Source organism: Chelonia mydas, chromosome 5 (assembly GCF_015237465.2).
Source record: "Chelonia mydas isolate rCheMyd1 chromosome 5, rCheMyd1.pri.v2, whole genome shotgun sequence".
NCBI classification, from domain to species: domain Eukaryota; kingdom Metazoa; phylum Chordata; order Testudines; family Cheloniidae; genus Chelonia; species Chelonia mydas.
In genome coordinates this window covers 35875549-35897627 of record NC_051245.2, presented here as the reverse complement: position 1 = coordinate 35897627, position 22079 = coordinate 35875549, and the positions used below count along the sequence as shown (strand labels likewise).

The 22079-nt window shown below is 44.3% G+C and overlaps 1 long non-coding RNA gene across 1 annotated transcript; it reads right to left on the bottom strand.

Annotated features, from left to right (window-relative positions):
* Positions 1 to 15875: 15875 nt before the first annotated feature.
* LOC122465966 lies at positions 15876 to 21329 on the bottom strand. Its single transcript, XR_006291124.1, has 2 exons — positions 21282 to 21329; positions 15876 to 15971 (listed from the first exon to the last, which is right to left on the bottom strand). It is a non-coding gene; the product is annotated as an uncharacterized LOC122465966 (long non-coding RNA).
* Between the last annotated feature and the right edge of the window lie 750 nt (positions 21330 to 22079).

The window sequence follows — 22079 nt, the reverse complement described above, 5'->3', positions numbered from 1 at the left end:
GTTACCACACAAGAAAGAGATCTTGGAGTCATTGGGAATAGTTCTCTGAAAACATCCACTCAATGTGCAGTCATAGTAAAAAAAGCTAACAGAATGTTGGGAATCATTAGGAAAGGGATAGATAAGAAGCCAGAAAATATCAAATTGACTCTATATAAATCCATGGTATGCCCTCATCTTGAATATTGTGTGCAGATCTGGTCGCCCCATCTCAAAAAAAGGGATATTGGAATTGGAAAAGGTTCAGAAAAGAGCAACAAAAATTATTAGGGGTATGGAACAGCTTCCATATGAGGAGAGATTAATAAGACTGGGACTTTCAGCTTGGAAAAGAGACGACTAAGTGGGGATATGATTGAGGTCTATAAAATCATGACAGGTGTGGAGAAAGTAAATAAGGAAGTGTTATTTACTCCTTCTCATAACACAAGAACTAGGGGTCACCAAATGAAATTAATAGGCAGCAGGTTTAAAACAAACAGAGATATTTCTTCACCCGGTGCACAGTCAACCTGTGGAACTCCTTGCCAGAGGATATTGTGAAGGACAAAACTATAACAGGGTTAGAAGAGGAACTTGATAAGTTCATGGGGGATAGGTCCATCTATGGTTATTACCAGGATGGGCAGGGATGGTGTCCCTAGCCTCTGTTTGCCAGAGCTGGGAATGGGCGACAGAGGATGGATCATTTGATGATTACCCATTCTATTCATTCCCTCTGATCCACCTGGCACTGGCCACTGTCTGAAGACAGGATACTGGGCTAGACGGACCTTTGGTCTGACCCAGGATGGCCATTTTTATGTTCTTAGAGAAGTTAACATACAATCCCACAATAATACATAATTTTTGCATTTATGACACAATGGACTCCAAAGCTACTTAAATTTAATTCAGTAAGATCTGCCAAAGATATTGCAGGAAATTGCCATATCTGTGACACTACTCCTAAGCTATGTTGATGCTGGTTTAAACCTAAAGAATAATTTCTGAGTTAGTTCAGTTTGTAACATAGGGTGGGGGAAATCAACATCTGCGAAATAAAGGGCAAAACTGGTGGCGAGAGAAGATATATTTATTTTGTGCTTCTCAGAAGGCATTTCAAACAATGCTGAAATTATGAAAAAAGACACTTAAAAAAACAGCTAGTAAAGTCCCCTTTGTTTCCTTTAGAGATCATAATGGAGCAGTACACAGTGGAATATTTAGCATTTATTGGCCACAGCTCCATATTAACGTCAAGACTGACCATAACAAGGCCCCACTGGAGAATTATAGACTGCATGTAGCAGCCCTGGAGTACACTATATTCACACCCAAGTTGCCTGTATGTATTTATGTAAACTTCAACTTCCCCATCACGTATCTGATGTCACAGAGCAACTCACAGATTTTAACATCATTCTGAACTGGTAGTTCCATTTTTTTAGGCACTGAAATATATTTCTCGTTCCTTAGTTTAGCTACAACAATTCACAGAGACTGCTCCTCATACCATGGCAACAACAATGGAGGATGATTATTGCATATCCTGAGTGACATTTACAAGACACAAGGCTGAATGTCTTTAACTGGCTGAGAAGCATGTCAATCACCTCCCTGATATTCACAACCTGAAACATTTAACTGCAAATAGAAAATAAATTTTACTCATAAAACTAAAGAAAGTAATCAGGCCAGTTTTTATCATGAGTATGATAGGAATTAACTATCAAATCAACGACAGCCAGGCCAGAGGATCTATGTTCTGAGTAGTTCTAAAGCCGTTTTGTAAATAAAATACATTACAAGCAACTCTGATTTCAAGGGCTTTCATTCCATCCCAAGGTCTTGGTGATGTCATAAAACACAACATCACCGGGTTATGTAATCAGCAAAACCCTGGCAAGGACTTGTAGCTCAGTAATTTAATATTTGCCTGTTTTAATTACATATAACTCTCCGATCTGCTCCTACTTTATCTGCAGCCATCCATGCCCTGCACACTCTCCTTGTCACCTCCATACTAACAAGGCTCCAAGGACACCTCCAAGGTTATTCCTCTCCAGTTTGAAGTTCCCAAGCATCTGCTTCCTTTCCTTCTCTGTGATGCTTTCCCTCCGTGGTATGAAAGTCTCTTACTATCTCCCCTCTCTAGCTCAAATTCGGTGATGACACCTGTTTTCTGACTGCTTCTATTGAGACTATCCCTTCATGGCCTAAACTCCCAGAGCTGAAGCTCAAAGGGGTGAGCTCTTCTGTGGGAGGTGAAGGGGTTGTTGCCATTCACCAGTGATCAGTGATGACACACACTTGAGTGCAGGTGTTGACTCTTCCTAATTTACAAGTTTATTGTCACAACTGTGACTCACACTAGCTTTTTTAAAAATATTGGTTACAGAAAGACATAGAATGGAAGGTGCAATCAGCCCAGACAATCTGTTTGGCCTGGACCATAAATTCTACTGTAAACATTCTCAGTCTACAATAGCTGTATATATTTACACACACACACACACACACACACACTTATATATATATATTACCACCTATCCCATGGGAAATGGGTTGGAGCCACCACTGCCCCCATACCATAGAAAAGTAAGTATATGAAGTTTTACATAACAGGAGGTCACATGCATAGGCGGATAACCTGCAAACAGAAATTAATGGGTCACTATTATTCCTCAGAAAATTACCAATTCAGAAAGTCAAGATCATCTGTTTTTATTACAATAATGGTTAGTAGGACAGCTCCCTTTATTAGTTCACAGCACAGCTAAGCTTGGCCTATAAAAGCCCCTTTGGCTTATATCAAATATTTTCAAAAACAGTTGTATGTTAAATTTTATTTCTGTGTCAAATGTGGAGGCATGAAACCACTCCCAGACCTCACACAAAAGCTGTTTTGTGTCGTTCTGAATTGAGAGTGGCTGCATTTACACTTTGTTTTCTTCTGAAGCTTCCTCATAGAAAAATAATTCACATCTACTGTGGGCTCTGCCTGGTCAAGGTTTCCTCATCCTGATCTCACAGTTAGCTTTGTACACTTCATGTTCAGAAATAGCTTGAGAGTTTTCAAGCATCTGAGGTCATTGAGCTTCACACAATTGTTCTTTGTTGTGTTACGTGAAGGAGATTGCATAAGGGCAAGCTTGGAGTTCCTGGATATTCTATTTCTCAGCATTGAAGGGCTATCTCTTTGAACACAAAAGTAGTAATGTTATCTAGAGTGACCTTGGCAATTGTTCTACATGCTTTATAGTATTAGAAATGATTTCATAAGTGGAAGTCTTAGAAAATCATAGCAACCTTCAGAGCGGATAACAGCTATCAGAACTAATCAAATATTATTGGATGAATAATATGTTGCTTGAATGTGGCCTTTATTTGTCAAAGAACTATTTAATTAATATTTTCTTGCATTATTTGGCCAGGGTTACTGTCTGTTACACTAGTTTATAATGAGCAGTTGAGCAACACCCCGATGTTAATCCCAGTAACCAAATTAAAATGAAAACAAGTTTCTACTCACTTGCCCTAATTCCTAATCAATAACTTGGCCTAAAAAAAGTAAACTACCAGTAGACTGAATTCTGGACTAAAGAGGCTCCCATTTTTATCAAAGAAACTAATCTATGTTTGTGGAATAATAGATGATATAGCCCGTGCATTGCATCTCTATAATATAAAAAATGACCCAGATTAACTTTCTTTACTTTTTGAATGCTCTTGGACCTAAACCTAATAGTCTCACCTCAGAGTAAATATGTACCATTGATTTATAAACTTCTGAAAACTTGATTTAGTGCCCCATCCTACCCTTTGTATCTGCATGTGTAGAGGAGCCAAAATGCATGGATCAGGGCCAGGAAAGACACATAAAAGGAAGTGCCTGCTACCCAGGGTTTTCCCCTTAACTCTGGCATACGTTATTATTAATGAGCTCCACAGTGACCTGGAATCATAGCTTAGACTGAAATGCGGGGGGGGTGAGTGGAGAGTGGCTACTCTCAGCAGCATGGTCCTTATTTGAATGTACAAGGTAAAACCTCACCAGTTACAGCAGAAGTCTGCATTAATTTGTGTGGGTCTTCCCACTCTGCTGGGTACCCAACTCCACAGGGAATGGTCAAGGTCCCTCAAGGTGCCTCAGGGTGAACTCAGGGTGCCTGATGGCAGTGCCTCTCCATGGCTGTCCTTTGCTTCCAGAAGGTACTCTGAGATCTGTGGAGTTGTGCAGCTGAGCCCCTGACAGACCCATGTCCCGAGGAATGTGGAGGAAACCCAGCAATATTTAGCTCATGGATTTCCTATTTCACTGTGCACAAATAAACTCAATGAAGAGTTATTTAAATATGTATGGAGGCATCAAAAGGATTCTCATACACAGCCCCTAAGCAATGGTACCTGTTCCATGCCTCTAAATATTTAATAGTTATCCCAGTACAGGATGTACTTTTCCTTCTTTTTTTCTATGTTTCTCTGAAGTTACTATTATGATTTGCTAAATAATGACCAGAGCTTGTAAACTTTACCTGTTGTCTATCAGACCAAGGAATAAACCTATTAGCCAGAGTGAAAAATATCTCTGCTGGCATTCTACCCCTCCCCCCAGCCCATACCCCCGTCCAAGATCCCTGCAGTTTAAAACAGATGTGTACTTCATTTTTTTGTAGCATACTGGTAATAAGATTTCTATTTCAGTCAAATTAACGGTTGGCTGAATAGCAAAAAAAAATACTGAATATAGCTCACAAATGCACACAGTATTCATGTAATAATATACTTGCTGAATACTATCTGACCACCTCTTTGTTCAGAGCATCCTTTTTACTAGCTTTGCAACCAATGCAGAATTGTTCCATTTTCCAAGCTGTTGAACTCTTCATAAAAGGTTGTAAGCATTTTCTTTATTGGAAAATTATATAGTTTTAACTCTTCTTATATATAAACACCATTGAACCATTTTTGCTCAACCTTACAGCAAAGTAATGTTTGGTGCAGAAACCAAACGTGGACAATTTCATCGTGAAAGATGAAAATAAAGTTCTGAGTGTCTGAACAAGGGACTAGAACAGAAACCCCCACCCCCAAAGCAACATTCACTTTAGCATTCACTACTGCTCCTGCTCTAGGTCCCAGTTCAGCAAGGTATTTAAGCATCTGAGCAGTTCCAGGAACATCAGTGGGACTATTCACATGCTTAAAATTAGGTAGACAATTAAGAATCTTGCTGATTTAGGACGATACTGAAGAGGCAGCAGATGTTCCATAATAGGCTTTGCGCATTGTTTTTAAAAATCATTTCTTTATACAAGGCATATCAGATATAGCTACTGTGGGTGGGACTCACAAAGTAAAATCAAAGTCCTGCTAGACGTAGGGTGGGATTCACAAAGGTACTAGGCATTTAACTCCAATTGACATCCATGGGAGTTAGGTGCCTAAATACCTTTGTGAATCCCACCCTACATCTAACTGCACTTTGATTGTATTTGCACAGACCCCAGTCCTTCAGGAAGATGCATTTGCACGGACGCTTGCACACTTGCAGAATCCCACTGATTTTAAATAGGATTTCACATGGCTGTATAGGTCTACGCTACTGCATCAACTCAGAGCGTCGGGGGTCACAGGGAGTACAATGAAAGCAAGAGTATATTTTTATAACATTATATCTAACCATCATTTTTCCAGTAGTCTTTATTCATGCAAAACATTTCCATAACCATAGTAAATTTCGCACCCTGCTAATCCAAACAAGAAAAAAAACCAGGACCTTGCTTTTTACCTGGGAACATTAGCACAGTCAAAATGTGTTTTAAATGGAGAAGGGAATGATAATTTACATTTATGAAGGAGGAAAAAAAGGACACATTCAGTTAACAGGATCCTCAGTGGACACTGCAAATGATGATCTTTACTGCATCTTCAACTATTATCTGAAATCAGTAGGAACAGAGATTTGGTCCAGAGCACCTAACAAATGATCCCAGGCTAAATACCACTTACAAAAATGCTGGTTATTCTTTGACTAATACCTAGAGAGGTGTTTAATGGGTTCAGAAAAGGTCACATACCTCACACTAATTTGACACCTACTTACTACTGGTGCATCTTATATGTGCTGATTCTGGAGCTCTGCCCAAGCAAGCTAGGAAGGAAGTGAACAGAGCAAGAAGTCTGCAAAGCCTTCCCATCCACTAAGAAGCTAGTTCTATTGTAAAATATTTTGTCTAGGATTTTCCAGCTCTTGCAACAACCACTTTGATTTCTCTCTTTGATCAAAGACAAAAACCTGCCCAACATCAAGTAGAAAAATAACCTTGGGCCTGCATGCATGTATACATACACACACACTCACACAACCCCTTCCCCCCACCAAAAAAAATTACAAACTTACCAACATGGATTTTTAAAAATTATAGCTGGTGATATCACCTGTACCATCAAGTGTCAGCCCACACACAACTCTATTGTACATCATCTCAGCTGAGAAAAGTTCAGAATGAAAATCTGATACAGACGGGGTTAGGGAGTGACTTTAAATACAGTGGGTCTGGATGGAGCTGTGTGTGTGTGTGTGTGTGTGTGTGTGTGTAAAGCACAATCACTCGATTTTGGCTAGATTAGGTGTGGGAGTGATTAGTAAGGAAAAAAATCTTGAAAGTAAAATTACTTCCCTTTTTCCTGACAAAGCAGTAGTCTCATTTTATTTTATTTCCTCATATTTTTTCCTGATATTTTGCTTCCTCCTGCTGTGGTAGGTTCTGCACACCAAGGAAACAGTATTAGGTGGGATTGCTGGCACTAATCTGGAGGTTAATGTTTTGATATTGCATACCTCATCATTATGTCATCAGCTAGCAGTTTGAAAGGATTTCAGTGGACCAAAAAGGACTCCTATGCAGACCACTTGATTGCCTCGGTGTGACTGAAAACCAACTGAGAAGTAGCATGGGATGACTAAACAGCTCAAAATGATTCTACAATCACCCATCACTATCTTTTCCAGACTGCTCTAACATGGAAACACTGTGATGCTTTGGCAGGCCAGCAGGACTTCACAAGGACATTTCTGAGTAATGAGGTCTCACTAATGTTTTCTAGCGGGGCTTTAGGGCCTCTATCTCTTGATGATCCCTTAGAAAAACAGGGCCCAGGTCCTCAGTAGGAGAATAAAAATAAAATTATTCATGATGATTCTCCATCACCAATCATTTTTAAAATCAAGATTGGGTGTTTTTTCTAAAAGATCTGCTCTAGGAATTATTTTGGGTGAGTTCTATGGCCTGTGTTCATAGAGGAGGTCAGACTAGATGATCACAGTGGTCCCTTCTGGCCTATGAATCAATGAATTAGTACTAGCAATAGCAGTTAAGTAGCATTTAATATATTTAGCTTTGCACAAAACACAGAGGAAACTATAGTTACTGCCCCAAGGAGTTTTCATGCAGATGATCAGTAGCATTCTATGTAAGTGTCATTTATAGGATACCAGACTATGTGATCGGGTGACATTCATTCAACAGTGGCTGGTTATTTCCCACCACCCTTATCTCACAATAAATAGCAAACATCATCACAGTTATGTACTGGAAACAACAACAGAAAGAAATCCTGGACAAAAGAGATTGTCAGCAGTCCTGAAGAGAATAAGTAGCCTGTTTTTCCAGCAACAATGAGCCTCAGGTCACTCAACTTTGCAGAAATTTATGTTCACCAGATAAAGTTTATGTTGGCCCCACAAACCATGTTGTCACAGCCAAGGGAGAACTTTTCTGTCACCAGGGAACTGTTCCTGGCAGGTGCTGAGCAACCACAATTTACATGAGATTTGAGGGCACTCAGTACTCCCAGGATCATTAAATCAGATCAGAGCAGAATGAAAGAATAAGCTGTATAAAAATGATACACAAATTCTGAAATATCTGCAGAATAATTCAAGAGAAGTCAGCAAAAAACCAAGACATCAGCTTGGTTGTAAATACTTCCCTGGTTGTGCTGCTTCTTTGCTGGCCTTGTTCTAGCTCTGGTACTTGGTTTTTAAACTCATACCGGGTATCTAGTAAAAATATGTGTTTTTATCTCCTATGTGGCTATTTATATATAGGCAATGACACAAATAAAACACTGTAAAATGGTGTAGTTGAGATTGTGCCATCAGTATATAGATATATTGATGACAAATACCCCATTTTAAATAGCTCTCCATTGATGAAAAAGAAGTATTTTAAATGTGTGGGTAATTATTTTAATCCATGCTTTATCTGTTGCACGTTTTGAATGGCGTCTCATGGTAATAAAGGTCTACAGAACTCAATGGCCAGATGACATGTCACACGTTGTTCTGTGGTCAAATACCATTTGTAACAAGATGGATCTGGGCAGCCTTTGCTGTCATGGTTACTTGGGCACCCAGTGACACCAAGGAGTCCAAAAGGAACCCAAGGTGGTGAACTGACTTGGCAATCTGAGGGCAGATGTCATTGATAGAGGGGGATATTGGAGCAGGGGCATAGTCTTTGAAGCACTTACCTTTTTCTACTAGCATCTCCTCATGGTTGTCTGGGTTTGGGTTTAGCTGGCTGCTATTCACCGAGGTGCTGATTTTGGCTAAGCAAAGAGAAAGATGGTGCTGTTTAGGTTTGATGTAAATAAGATGTAGAGCTGGGCATCAGCTGTATAATACTGACACTTTAGCCTGTATTGTCTCACCAGCTCTCTCCACCAGATATTGAATCACATGAGGGAGAGGATTAAACCTTGTGGGAATCCTTAGCAGAGCACTTTGGAGATGGAGAAACAAAGGTCCATAATGACCCTCTGGGGCTGGTTTGAAAGGAACTACCCTAGCACCTAGGATATTTCTGTATCACCCTTCCATCTTGAAGCTTCTTGGAATTAGGACCAAAGTAGCCTGTATCAAGAGCTCCAACAGGACAGGTATGGGTGCTCTTCTCCTGGCTACAGACAGGAAGAGGCTACCCACTAGAGCAGCCAGTACTGTCTCAACAGCATACACCTAAGTGTAGCCTGACTGAGATGGGACATGGAATTGTAAACACAGAGGGACCTGGTTATACTGAATAATGAACTTTGGAAGCCAGAATGTTCCCCACATGCTTTGCAAACTATTGTACAGGGATCACTTACCTGTCACTGAAAGGCAATGACCTGTGAGATGGAGCAAAGCACCCATCTTGTACCAGTAACATTTTTTTTGAAGGAGGAAAGAAAGAATAACTTTTTCAGATGAAATTGTGTGTGTATTGCTGCATATATGATGTAAATTCCCAGGTTAGAATTGGATTAGATTGCTTGGTGAACAATCTTCTTTCAAAGAGTGTTGCTGGATTTTTAAAGACCACCTAGTCATCCGTATCCAAAAGACAATACATTTTCCCCTAATAGTGTACTAAAGCATTTGTTTGGTACTGATTCAGAGAAAAGGATAGGTTTCAGAGTAGCAGCCATGTTAGTCTGTATTTGCAAAAAGAAAAGGAGTACTTGTGGCACCTTAGAAACTAACAAAATGTATTTGAGCATAAGCTTTCGTGAAGTGAGCTGTAGCTCACGAAAGTTTATGCTCAAATAAATTTGTTAGTCTCTAAGGTGCCACAAGTACTCCTTTTCTTTTTTAGAGAAAAGGATGCCATTCATGAGTCATCACCACCACCTTGGAAGCCTCCTATCCAAGTACTGATCTGGATCAAGCATACTTAGCTTTTAACATCAGATGAAATCATAGTGTGCAGTTGTATGATTTCAGTGGCTGATGCAGATAACTAGATGGTGAATTAGTATGATAGGTGAATGACTGTTCCTTCAGTATATTTTCAGTTCCGTCATAGAAGGGACTGCTATTATCTATAAAAAAAAAAAAAAAGGGAATGTAATGTTGAAAGCATTTGACAATGAATTGACTCCTAGCTGTGTGAGTACGAATAAAGGCCAGATCCTCAACGGATATAATTCATTGTAGCAACATTGAGTCAATGGTGCTATGATGATTTACACCAGCTGAGGATCTAGCCCATAGTTCATAGACTGTTGCCTAGGTATGCATGGAAGTTCTGTTTCTTGCTCTGAGATATGCCAGGACTAAGTAGTGTGTGGGAGCTTGTATTCTGACAACTGCACATCTTCACACTTCAGGCTTCTTGTCTGTCTTCATGAGAACATCTTTTATTTTTTGCTCTTCTGACTCTTTCAGCAATTATACCATTCTCTTTGTTCCTCAATTTATTCAAGTAATGTATTTTTGGCACATTCTGAAAAAGTATTTAATGCTCTAAAAATGTGACTAAAGTTACAGTGTTCCCTGATCCACCAATTCACTCCATGCCCCTCAATCCCAGTAGCCCAGTTTACTTAAATACAGGACACATTTTCAGAAGAGTACATGAAGAATTGCATCATGGTTTCTCTGATGCACATGCAATGCACAATTCTCAGCGCATGGCTCAAGAAGCAAGGTAAATGATCCTGCAGAAGTATTACATATGTAAACATCTCTGGGTGTCTAAAGTTAGATGCCCAAAAACTGAGGCTATTTTTGAAAAGTTAGGCTTATGTCATTATCCTCTGCTATCCTCGTATGGTGGCTTATGAGAAATGAGTTGATAATTTCAGTTCAGTGCCTAGCGGGCAAGCCTGTACACTATAATAACCACCCTCATAATTGCCAAATAGGGCTGTTAAGTACAGCTGGTCAGAACATTTTAAACAAAATATGTTTTTTCTCAATGTGGAAACAAGAGAGGGAGAGGGAGAGGGGAGAAAGAGAGAGAGTACCAAATGGTTGGAGCACTGGGGTTTGGATGTGGAAAACCCAAGTTCAAGTCTGTACTCTGCCTTCTTCAGAATGACTTTGGATGAAAAATTCTACTCTAAATCAGGCAGACCAGGGACTTGAAGCTATGCCTCCCAGGGGCAGTGCCCTAACGTTCAGGCTACATACACTTCTCCAATAAAAAAACCCCCAGATTTTGTCTGAAAACCAACATTTCAACACAATTCCACTTTGTGACGAAATATGAGAGGTTTTGGTTTCATTCCAATGTGGAACTAAAACAAATTTCAAAACCTCAGAAAATGCTTGTGCAATGGAATTGTCCTCCTCGGGTCAGCTCTAATGTAAAGTGAACAAACTACTTGCCGTTTGCTGTAATCCCACCAGGATAGGTGCACTGAAGCAGTTTCTTTTTTGTACATAGACTGCATCTATTCTGTGGATCAACAGAAGACTTTGGTCATCAGGGCTGTCAGGCCATGTCTACACTAGCACTTATGTCGGTGTAGCGGGGTGGTCACCCGCTCCGGCCCTGAAGGGGTTAAAACAGCCCAGGAAAAGGGCTGTTCTGGGGGAGCCAAAGGCTAGACTGAGGGGAAAGGCAGCCACAGCTGGCCCTATAAAAGGCTGTGAGTGAGGAGCTCAGGCAGTCTCTCTCTAGCTGTGGAGAGAAACGGGCCTGGCTGCTTGGGAGCTCACCAGGGTACCTAGAGTGAAGCAGGGCTGGGGAAAAGCCAGAGGAGCTGGGGAGCTCCAGGCTGGAAAATCCCCAGCCTGCAGGCCTTGCTGAAGGCCTAAAGCAGGTACTGGGGTTGCAGAGGGGCAGCCCAAGGTTAGGTAAAGGCCGCAGGTCCAAACCCTCCTTGCTGATGATGAGTGGTACAGACTGCAGTCTGCCCCAGTGTGCGGGGGCTAGATGAGGACTGGCAGTAGCCACTGAGGCAAGATGGGGATAGAGGGTGGGGATTCCCTGGGGTGGGGAGACCCAGAGACTGCGGGGGGACTGCAGAGGGCAGAACCCCAAGGGAAGGGGCACCGGGGTCTGGGAGGGACATGGGGACCTGAGGCAAGCGGGACACCAGCCTGCAGAGGGCGCTCCAGAGGCTGGAGAGCTAATTCCCAGGACGACCAGCGGGAGGCACTGCACTGGTGAGTCTCCAGTCGACAAAACTTTTGTCGCTCAGGAGTGTGAAAAAACACACACACACACAGCCCCAAGCGATAAGTTTTGCTGGCATAAGCGCTCGTTGAGCTGGTTTTACTATGTCAACAGGAGAGCTCTCTCCAATCGGCATAATGTGGCTGCATGAGTGATCTTACAATGGTGCAGCTGGATTGGTACAGCTGTGCTGCTGTAAGCTTGTAAGGATAGACATGGCTTTGGTCTGAAATCTTTTACAGGCACTCAAAAATGTAACAGGAAAACAATCCTAAATTCAATCATGTATGTAAAAGATAACCTTCAACTGGGTGTTCTCTTGAGTCCCCCTTCCATTAGTCTAAGCTAATTCCTGCAAGCCATCCAAATAAATGGTACAAACCAGCATATATGACAGAAAAGATTTGATTTCACAATTTTGTAAAGTAATTGTTAGAGCTAGTTATAAAAATTCCACTGAAACAAATTTCATCAGTATTTGCTGATTCTGCAAATCTAAAACATGTCCCAAAGATGTTCTGATTTTGCTGAAATTCCGAGAGAACCCTGTCTGCCAGGTGTCCTGCCAGCTTGCCCACATGGTTCATTGACAACTTGGGCTTCCAGGGTCCATGTCTCTGGAGCAGCCAGCCATGAATACTGTCCTGGACCCAGGGACCACAGGACTTCCAGGATCCTAATCGAAATTAAACCAGATTTTGAAATAGCAAAATCCTCTGTGAAATGGAATTACCTTTCTCTGCACATTTCTAATAATAATGCCTGTAGACCAGTTCTAGACCTAAAGGGTCTAATTCTTCTACACCGCCTCACGTAGTTGTCAGTAGTCCATTGGGAAGAGTCTCACTGACATGAGGAAGGATTTGCTGCTGTAGACCCAATGTCATTTGGAATGGTGGGGTCACTTTCTTGGGATCAGCAACCAAACTTAACCACAAATATACTGATGTAACAAGGCAACGTTTGAGTTATTTCTCAAAGATTTCATCAATATTTTAATAAGAGCAGATTGGCATTACATTACTTTATCATTTAGTCTGAGAAGCCTTGGAACTGGGTTACATGGGGGATTAGCAGTTCAAAAGTTACAAGTCAGGAAGTTGATTAGACAATTTATCTTTCAGCCAGCTTGCTGTTAGATTATTAAAACCTGACACTTGCAGCCATGCCTGCTAATGGAGAAGAATTTTTCGGCTGCAGTGTAATTACTGTTGTCAGTTTGTTTTAGAGTAAAGGGTGCTACTGTTTCAAAGTGACTTAGCTTATGGAAGAGTCTGGATGGTGACAACTAACTGGTGATGTGTGCCAGTATTGTAACAGAAGAATCTACCTCCTTAGCATTAGATAAACGTTGTGTTCTGGGGCACGTGCTGGCAGAGACAGGAGTTAGGGGTATAAGACCCTACAGAGCAGTACTACTCAAAGCGTTGGTCCGCGGACCGGTGGCGGTCCGCGAGCCATCGGCTGCTGGTCTGCGCGCACTTTGGGAAAAAAATTGCCGGTCCCCCACATCAGATAGCTTGAGAAGCACTGCCATAGAGAATAGAACAGAGCTGGGGACTCTACTGATAGGCAAAACCAAAGCTGCATTTTTGTCATAGGAGTCATGGCTTCTGTGTGTTTTAAAGAAAATGTCTAGGGCTTTAGCCATTTTGAGATGTTTCCACATGGGAAGGTGGATGTGGTGGTGAAAGGTTGAACCAAATACATTGAGAGACAAAATTTAAATCCTGGGCTGCATGGGAGATGAAGGAACATCATCTCTGGTCCTGCTTTGAGCAGGGGGTTGGACTAGATGACCTCCTGAGGTCCCTTCCAACCCTGATATTCTATGAAAGCCTCATAATGGGGCTGTGGCTTGCAGTGGGGGTGAAAAGGGTGTCAGAGGTTTTATTATTTCTCTGGGGTTTGAATGAAAACAAGTAAAAGCGTTTACAGAATTAGGCCCTGATCCTGCAGTTGATAGAGTGTGGGTAGACTGCTGCACCCACATGAAACCTCAGTTGCCTAGCCCTCTGCCTGAACACGGGCAATAGCAGGAATGTGGCCTTAGTCAAAGGCCCTGTTGTGATTAGGGCTGCCAACATTCTAAATGCAAAAAACAGAACACCCTTGCCCCAAGGCCCCGCCCCCGCTCACTCCATCCCTCTGTCTCTCGTACTCCCTCACTCTCGCTCGCTCACTCATTTTCACTGCATGACCCAAGCCGGAGAAGGCCAGGAGCTGCGAAAATTTGGATGTGGGAGATGGAATGTGTGATTCAAATACCCTTCACCTCACCAGGGAGAGATTTTAAACACTATTGTAAAATTAATTGCCCTGCAAAAGAGTCCCACTCACTTGCAATGAGCGAGACTAAAGAGACTATTGCAGAAGCTTAATTTTTCTTACCTTCACCCAACTGTCCTGGTAGGGGATCCAGCAGTGCTGCAGCCACTGACTGATGCCTTCCCTACTGATAATGAACTGTATAGCAAGGGGGGAAAGTTATGCTGTTCCATGTGTAATGATTAGTTAAATTGTTTAAATGTATGCTTTAATAGACAATACATGCAATGTGGACAAATTAATGTTATGGGAGTCTTAATGTTAACATTTCCTGACACTTATATTTAAATATATAACCTTAATATTGCATTGATGTTGTTTTATGAATTCATTATAGCTCTTTAATGTTAAGAAGGTCAGGTTGCATAAAATGTGAGTCATGCTGCAGAAACTGACCCCTCCTTATTTTACCATCCTGCTAACCAATAGATTTTCCAGTGTTCTTCGTTTCAAGTTTTTTCACCTGTACTGGGTCCCAGATTGGTCCCAAAGCAGGTTGAGAGGGAATATGTTAGAATGTCACACACAGTGTGACCACCTGTCCTTCGTTCGGTGCCCAGTGTTCCACATTACACAGAGAATCAATAAATATTGTCTTGTATGCACCAATAGTCATGCAAAGGATTGTACACTGTTACAGTGTGTTATTTGTATATGCGTGTGTGTCACTAATAAAACATTGGGGCAGTGCCCTTAAAAATAAACTTTCTCCTAGCATTTCCAAGTTGTCCTTTGTTTGAAATATAAAGGGTCTGTATATTGGCAGGAGGAAGATTACCATAGCCAGGGATTAGCGCTTCAGTTTCAGGCACATCAGTCCTAGTGAAGCTATGCATTCCCTGGGGCCAGGCCCCCTTTGTGCTGCCTGTGGTATTGGACCATATGACCCACTTACTTACTTTTCCGGTGGGCACCCACCAATGCGAAGTGCCAGGCTTTGCGCACAGCAATGTCCGGCTGCTTGCGTGGCTGCTGATGTGCCCTGCTGACTGGGTGGGTTGCAGTAGCCACCCCAGTGGCAGAGGCCAGATCAGCCCCAGTGCACGGCCCTGGGATGCACTGGCAGAGACACTAACCCACATGCATCTCCTGAAGCGACGGACTGGCCTGCACAGCCACCTAGGCTAGTAGCTGCTGTGTTCCACCCGCTGGGAGGGGGTGTGGGTGTGGCTACACAGCAATTAAAGCTGGCTGCCCCATCTCTGCTGACTAGGGCTTGTTATGGGGCTGGGTTTTGGCTAGCTGAACCCCAAGCTCTGAGACCCCTGAGGCGGGGAGGGACTTAGAGCCGAAATGTCTACACAGGAATGTTACAGCCCCAGTCCACTGAGCCAGGCCAACATGGCGTTTAATTGCAGTGTAGACATACCCCAGAGAGCTCCGAGGGGGCTGAAGTGGAGGCTCCCGGGTAGAGACTACTGGGGAAGGGAGCCGCAAATTCAGAGCATCGCCACCTGACCCCCTCCTCCCCAAGCAGCTGCCGCCTAGCTAGGGCAGCTGCTAGGCAGAGCAGGAGGGTGCATGGGGCTGGGAGTATGGGAGGGGGTTGGGGGTGTGAGAGAAGAGGGCGGGCTGGGGCGGGTGTGACACAGTGGGGATTTTCCCTTGTTATGTTGTATGTGAGGCTTACTGTTGAGCCTATGAGAGTTTTACTGTTTTGCATGAATAGTGTGTGTGCCTCAGTTTCCCTGTGTGCTGCACCAATACCTGGGTGGTGGGAATAGGGGTGTGTGACTTTGGCTGAGACCTCTGGGGCAGGGGAGGCCACTCCAGCTGCCTGCACATATGCTATGACTGGTGCCCTTCGTAACCTGAGACCAAGAAGGGGGATGCAACCTAGTGATGACCGGGTGACACTTTGCCCGGGAAGCGAGACAAAGACAAGGAGGAGGAGCAACGGGGTGTCTGAGGGCAGATTGCTGGAAGCTGGCAGTCTGCTTGGGGGGGGCTGGAAGATGGACTTAGCACAGAAATCAGTGACTTTCAGCCAACAAGTTCTGGTCTATGCTGTGTTCCTGTCAAATAATAAACCTTCTGTTTTACTGGCTGGCTGAAAGTCATGTCTGACTGCACAGTTGCGGTGCAGGGCCCTCTGGCTTCCCCAGGAGCCCCACCAAGGCGGACTCTCTGCAGAAAGTGCACGGTGTGGAAGGGGATGCTGCATGCTCCGAGGTCAGACCCAGGAAGGTCGAAGCTGTGTAAGCTTCTTGCCCTGGCGACAGTATGCTGAGAGAGAGGAGGCATGTTCCCTCGGGGTCCTGACTGGCTTCATATGGAGTAGATCCAGAGCATTGCCTGGTGACTCCGTGACAGGGGGCAGGGGTTGGGGTGCGGCCAGGAATTAGGGTTCATGGTTCAGGAGGGGGTGCCAAGCTGGGGCAGGAGGTTGGGTTGCAGGAGGGGGGTGAGGGCTCCGGCTGGGGATTCGGGCTCTGCGGTGGGGCTGGGAATGAGGGGTTTGGGGTGCAGGAGGGGGTGCTGGGCTGGGGTGTGGGGCTGAGGGGTTTGGAGTGTGGGATGGGCTCCAGGCTGGGGTAGGGGGTTGCGTTGCCGCGGGTGGGGGGGGGCGGCGTGAGGGCTTCTGGCTGGGAATGCAGGCTCTGGGGTGGGGGCTGGGGATGAGGGGTTTGGGGTGCAGGAGTGGGCTCCGGCTGGGGCAGGGGGTTGGAGTGCGGAGAGCATGCTCCAGGAGGGAGTTTGGGTGTGGGAGGAGATTGGGGGGGGGCTCCAGATGGCTCTGGCTGGTGTAGTTTATGGGGGCTCCAGGAGGCATTGATCTCAGCTGGCCCCTTAAATAGCAGCCACACCAGCGCTGCCCAGACATTTTCTGGAGACGAAAGATGTCCAGACCGCTCCCAGGAAGCAGCAGTATGTCCAGTTCCTAGGTGGAGGGGCAGCTGGGGGAGGAGGGGGGGCACTCCATATGCTGCCTCTGCCCACAGGCTCCACTGCAAGCTCCGGCTCAACAGCTCACATTGGCTGCGACCATGGTGCCCCAGATTCACACCCGCTGCAGATTCCCAGCCAATGGGAGCTGCAGAGCCGGCACTCGGGGAGGTGCCTGCGGGCAGAGGCAGAGCATGGAGCCCCCTGGCCATCCCGCCACCCAGGAGTCAGACATGCCACTGCTTCCCGGAGCCATGCAAAGCTGGCACGGAGACTGCCTTAGCCCTCCTGCGGCCATCCGGCCTTTTAATGGCCCAGGCAGCTATGCTGACCAGAGCTGCCAGGGTCCCTTTTCAATTGGACATTCTGGTCGAAAACTGGACAACCAGCAACATTTCGTGGTTCTACTACTCCTGCTGCCTTGGCAGAGTTTGAAAAAAATGGAAGCAAACGCAGCACAGGCTTTCCCTCCCCTCACCAGCCTTCCTGCATTGCTGTAGGGCTGAATAGCATTTTAAGAGTTTTAAGCTGCTATATAATGTTAGTTAATGGTTTTAGAGAAAAGCTCTTTAGGACTTAGGCTGGGCCTTTGTATGACTTTATACAATGCCTAGCACAATGGGACCATGGAGGCTTCTGTCATATAACCATTAAACAATGCTATTGTAAACATTTTTATTGCCAAATAAAGGACATTAAAATAATGGGCCCTGTAACTATGGTGCTATAAAATTTTTACTTTTGCCTTTTTCTCTTGCTCTCTCTCTCATGATTGTGATATTTTGGTAAAATTTTCTATGACCAGCTATGAGTCCCAGTCACAATGGAGGAAGAAGGTGACACCGCTTTGCAAACAAGCATAGTAAATATACTTGCTGGCAGTGTTTACATATGGAACATATTGATAGCATTGTCTTCAGGTTGTGGAATTTGAAGGACGTAGACAGATGGCCAGCACTGGCTGACTTTCTGGCCCCTCTGAATTCAATGGCAACACTTCCACTGGCTTCAGTGGGGCCAGGATTTCACACATTGTAAGTAAGATTCCAGGGTATGCTCTGCTGGCAACATTATTTTAAACTGCTTGGCTTCTGGTGCTGTTCAGAAATATTTTTAATGTGTCCCTGGGACAAAAGTCTTCTGTAGGAGGGATAAGTTAGAAGTACTGAGCTGGGTGAAACTAGTGAACCATTCTTCACATTGAATGTATCGCAGTTTTTTTCTGTGTGATGTTACACAGTATTCCCACCTCCACATTTAGCTTTTTGTGAAATTTGGAGGCCTGAACATGGTAAAAATGGGAACAAATCCCTTTCACACATCTAACAAAGCTAGGTACTTTTATGGCCCCCATTATTGTAGCATTGGTGCATCTCATAATCTTTAATATATTTATCCTCACAATACCCTGGGGAGGTAGAAAAATATCATAATCCCCATTTTACAGATGAGAAATGGAGGCACAGAGGGCCAGATTTTTTAAAGTATTTAAGGGCATAAAAATGCAGATACCTAGTAGTATTTTCCAAAGGACCTTGAGAGTTAGACATGGAATAGAGCAATTCGCAGATGCTGGCGACAGGCGTGCATCACCTTGACGCAGTGGAGCGTCACTTCTGGGCCTGGAAAACAAGCACTGACTGGTGGGACTGCATCGTTATGCAGCTATGGGATGACAAGTAGTGTCTGCAGAACTTTTGAATGCGTAAGGCCACTTTCAAGGAACTGTGAAAAGAGCTTTCCCCAGCCCTGAAGCGCAGCAATACTAAAATGAGAGCTGCTCTGAGAGTGGAGAAGCAAGTGGCCATAGCTCTGTGGAAGCTTGCAACGCCACACTGCTACCGGTTAGTGGGGCATCAATTCGGCGTGGGTAAATCTAGTGTGGGATCTGCTGTAATCCAAGTTTCCAGGGTTAATCAATAGACTTCTGCTAAGAAGGGTAGTGACTCTGGGCAACGTGCAGGACATAGTGGATAGTTTTGCCATGATGGGGTTCCTGAACTGTGGTGGGGCAATAGACGGAATGCATATCCCTATCTTGGCACCAGACCATCTTGTCAAAGAGTACATAAACCTCAAGGGGTATTTCTCAATGGTGTTGCAAGCGCTGGTGGATCAGAGGGGCTGTTTCACCGACATCAACGTGGGCTGGTCGGGAAAGGCACATGACGCTCGTATCTTTAGGAACTACAGTCTGTTCAGAAAGCTGCAAGCAGGAACTTTTGTTCCAGACTGCAAATAAGTGTTGGTGATGTTGAAATGGCAATTGTGATCCTGGGAGACCCAGCCTACTCCTTGCTCCTATGGCTCATGAAGCCGTACACAGGCAGCCTGGATAGCAGTAAGGAGCGGTTAAACCATAGGCTGAGCAAGTGCAGAATGGTGGTGGAATGTGCCTTTGGACGTTTAAAAGCCCGCTGGCATAGTTTGCTTACTAGATTAGACCTCAGTGAAAGCTATATCCCCATTGTTGTTGCTGCGTGCTGTGCGCTCCATAATATCTGAAACAAAGAGAGGAAAGTTTCCAGCAGGATTTGGGGGGTTGAGGCAGATCGTCTGGCAGCCGATTTTGAGCAGCCAGATACCAGGGCAATCAGAAGAGCACATTGAGGCACGCTGCATCTCCATGAAGCTTTGAAAATTAGTTTCATCAATGACGCACAGTAATGTGACACTTATATGTGTTGTTCCTTACCCAGCTGTCCCCTTCATTGCATGTACCTCCCTGTAAACTACACCCCCGCTAACCACAGTGTGCTGAATGAATAAAGAGCCTTTTCTCTGCAGTCCATTTATTTTTATTATGCTCATAAACACAGAGAGACAGCAAAGAAAAGCAAGATAACCTGGGGCTAAGGGACTGATAACACTGAGGGGCTGGGAAACGAGAGAGAGAAACAAGGACAGCTTGCTTACAACTACACTGCAATAACAATCAAAGATGTGGGAATGGGTGCCTTCTGGTCCTTGTACTCTCCCCTAGAGTTGAGTCCAAGGGATAATGGACCAACTCCACCTCCCTGCATCCTAGGACATCTGGGAGAGGAGGATATGGAACTTGGCAATGATGGCAGCAGGTTCAGCATAGGCTGCAGTGGGACTCTAGCATCCAGCTGCCTTTCTTGAACCTCAACCAGATGCCTTAACATGTCTGTTTGCTCCCTCATAATCCACACCATCTTGTCCTGTGTGTCACGCTCGTGTTCCCTGCATGCTCTCCTGTCCTAGCGGTCACTGTGGAAGCTATCAGACAGTGCAATCCTCCATGCGCTGAGCTCCGTCTTGCACTCTTGGAGGCATGCATTAACTCACTGAACATGTCCTCCCAAGTCTTCTTTTTCTGCCTTCTAATCTGGAAAAGTCTCTGTCCCCGTGTGGAGGATGCACCTACGGACAAGGTTTTATCTGCAAAGAATACAAAGCACAAGGGTAGCATTGACAGTGCATATGTTGTTTCTGGTGCAAGGTTAAATCTTTTTATAAAAGAAATCCCCTCAATGCACTTCCCTGCAAGCAACAATTTAAGCAGAACTGTTGGCTATTGCAAGAGTCAGTTTGCTGCTACAGCCATGGTGAGTGAGGCCATGAGGCATGGGCGAGAGGTCTTGTGCTGCAGCTTTTGTTAAGACATCCGTGGGATCAATGGTCCCAACCTCAACACAGCCCCCTTTCCCATAGCAACCTGGATGGTGCTTGAGGACAGGCATCAGCGTAAAGCCCTGCAAATAGTTTTATTGTTACAAAAGTGGCACCATGTTGTGGTGCAAGGGAGACGAACAGGAACCATCGCCTCCCCCCCTTCTTTAAATGCTGGCTGCAATACGGGTTGATCCCTTCCAACCACAACCAGGGCAAGCTCGGGAAAACGTGGTTGTGTGACCCAGAATTCACCAAACAGGGGCGGATTACTTATCGAATTGCTTACGGTTTAAGGGCTAGCATTTAAAACTTCCCCTGTTTCCCCTAGGTAATCATATGTGACATCACTTTCCTCAGGGTAACAGAGGCGGAAAGGGAAGGCGGCAAATGGAGCCAGCAGAGTTAATACTGGAGTGGCGCGGGAAAGTGTCCTACTGTGGTGCACAAAATAAGGCAGCCCTTCCCAGAAACCTTCTGCAAAGGTTCCTGTACCTCTGTCAAGGTTCCTTCCCCACTCTGAACTCTAGGGTACAGATGTGGGGACCTGCATGAAAAACCCCCTAAGCTTATTTTCACCAGCTTAGGTTAAAACTTCCCCAAGGTACAAACTATTTTACCTTTTGTCCCTGGACCTTATTGCTGACACCACCAAGCGTCTAACAAAAATAACAGGGAAAGAGCCCACTTGGAAATGTCTTTCCCCCCAAAATCCTCTCAAGCCCTACACCTCCCTTTCCTGGGGAAGGCTTAATAAAAATCCTCACCAGTTTGCATAGGTGAACACAGACCCAAACCCTTGGATCTTAAGAACAATGAAAAAGCAATCAGGTTCTTAAAAGAAGAATTTTAATTGAAGAAAAAGTAAAAGAATCACCTCTGTAAAATCAGGATGGTAAATACCTTACAGGGTAATCAGATTCAAAATATAGAGAATCCCTCTAGGCAAAACCCTGAGTTACAAAAGGACAAAAAAACAGGAATATACATTCCATTCGGCACAACTTATTTTATCAGCCATTTAAACAAAACAGAATCTAACACATATCTAACTAGATTGCATATTAACCCTTTACAGGAGTTCTGACCTGCATTCCTGCTCTGGTCCCAGCAAAAGACAACACACAGACAGAGAGAATGCTTTTTTTCCCCCCTCCAGCTTTGAAAGTATCTTGTCTCCTCATTGGTCATTTTGGTCAGGTGCCAGCGAGGTTGTCTTAGCTTCTTAACCCTTTAGCGGTGAAAGGGTTTTTCCTCTGGCCAGGAGGGATTTTAAAGGTGTTTACCCTTCCC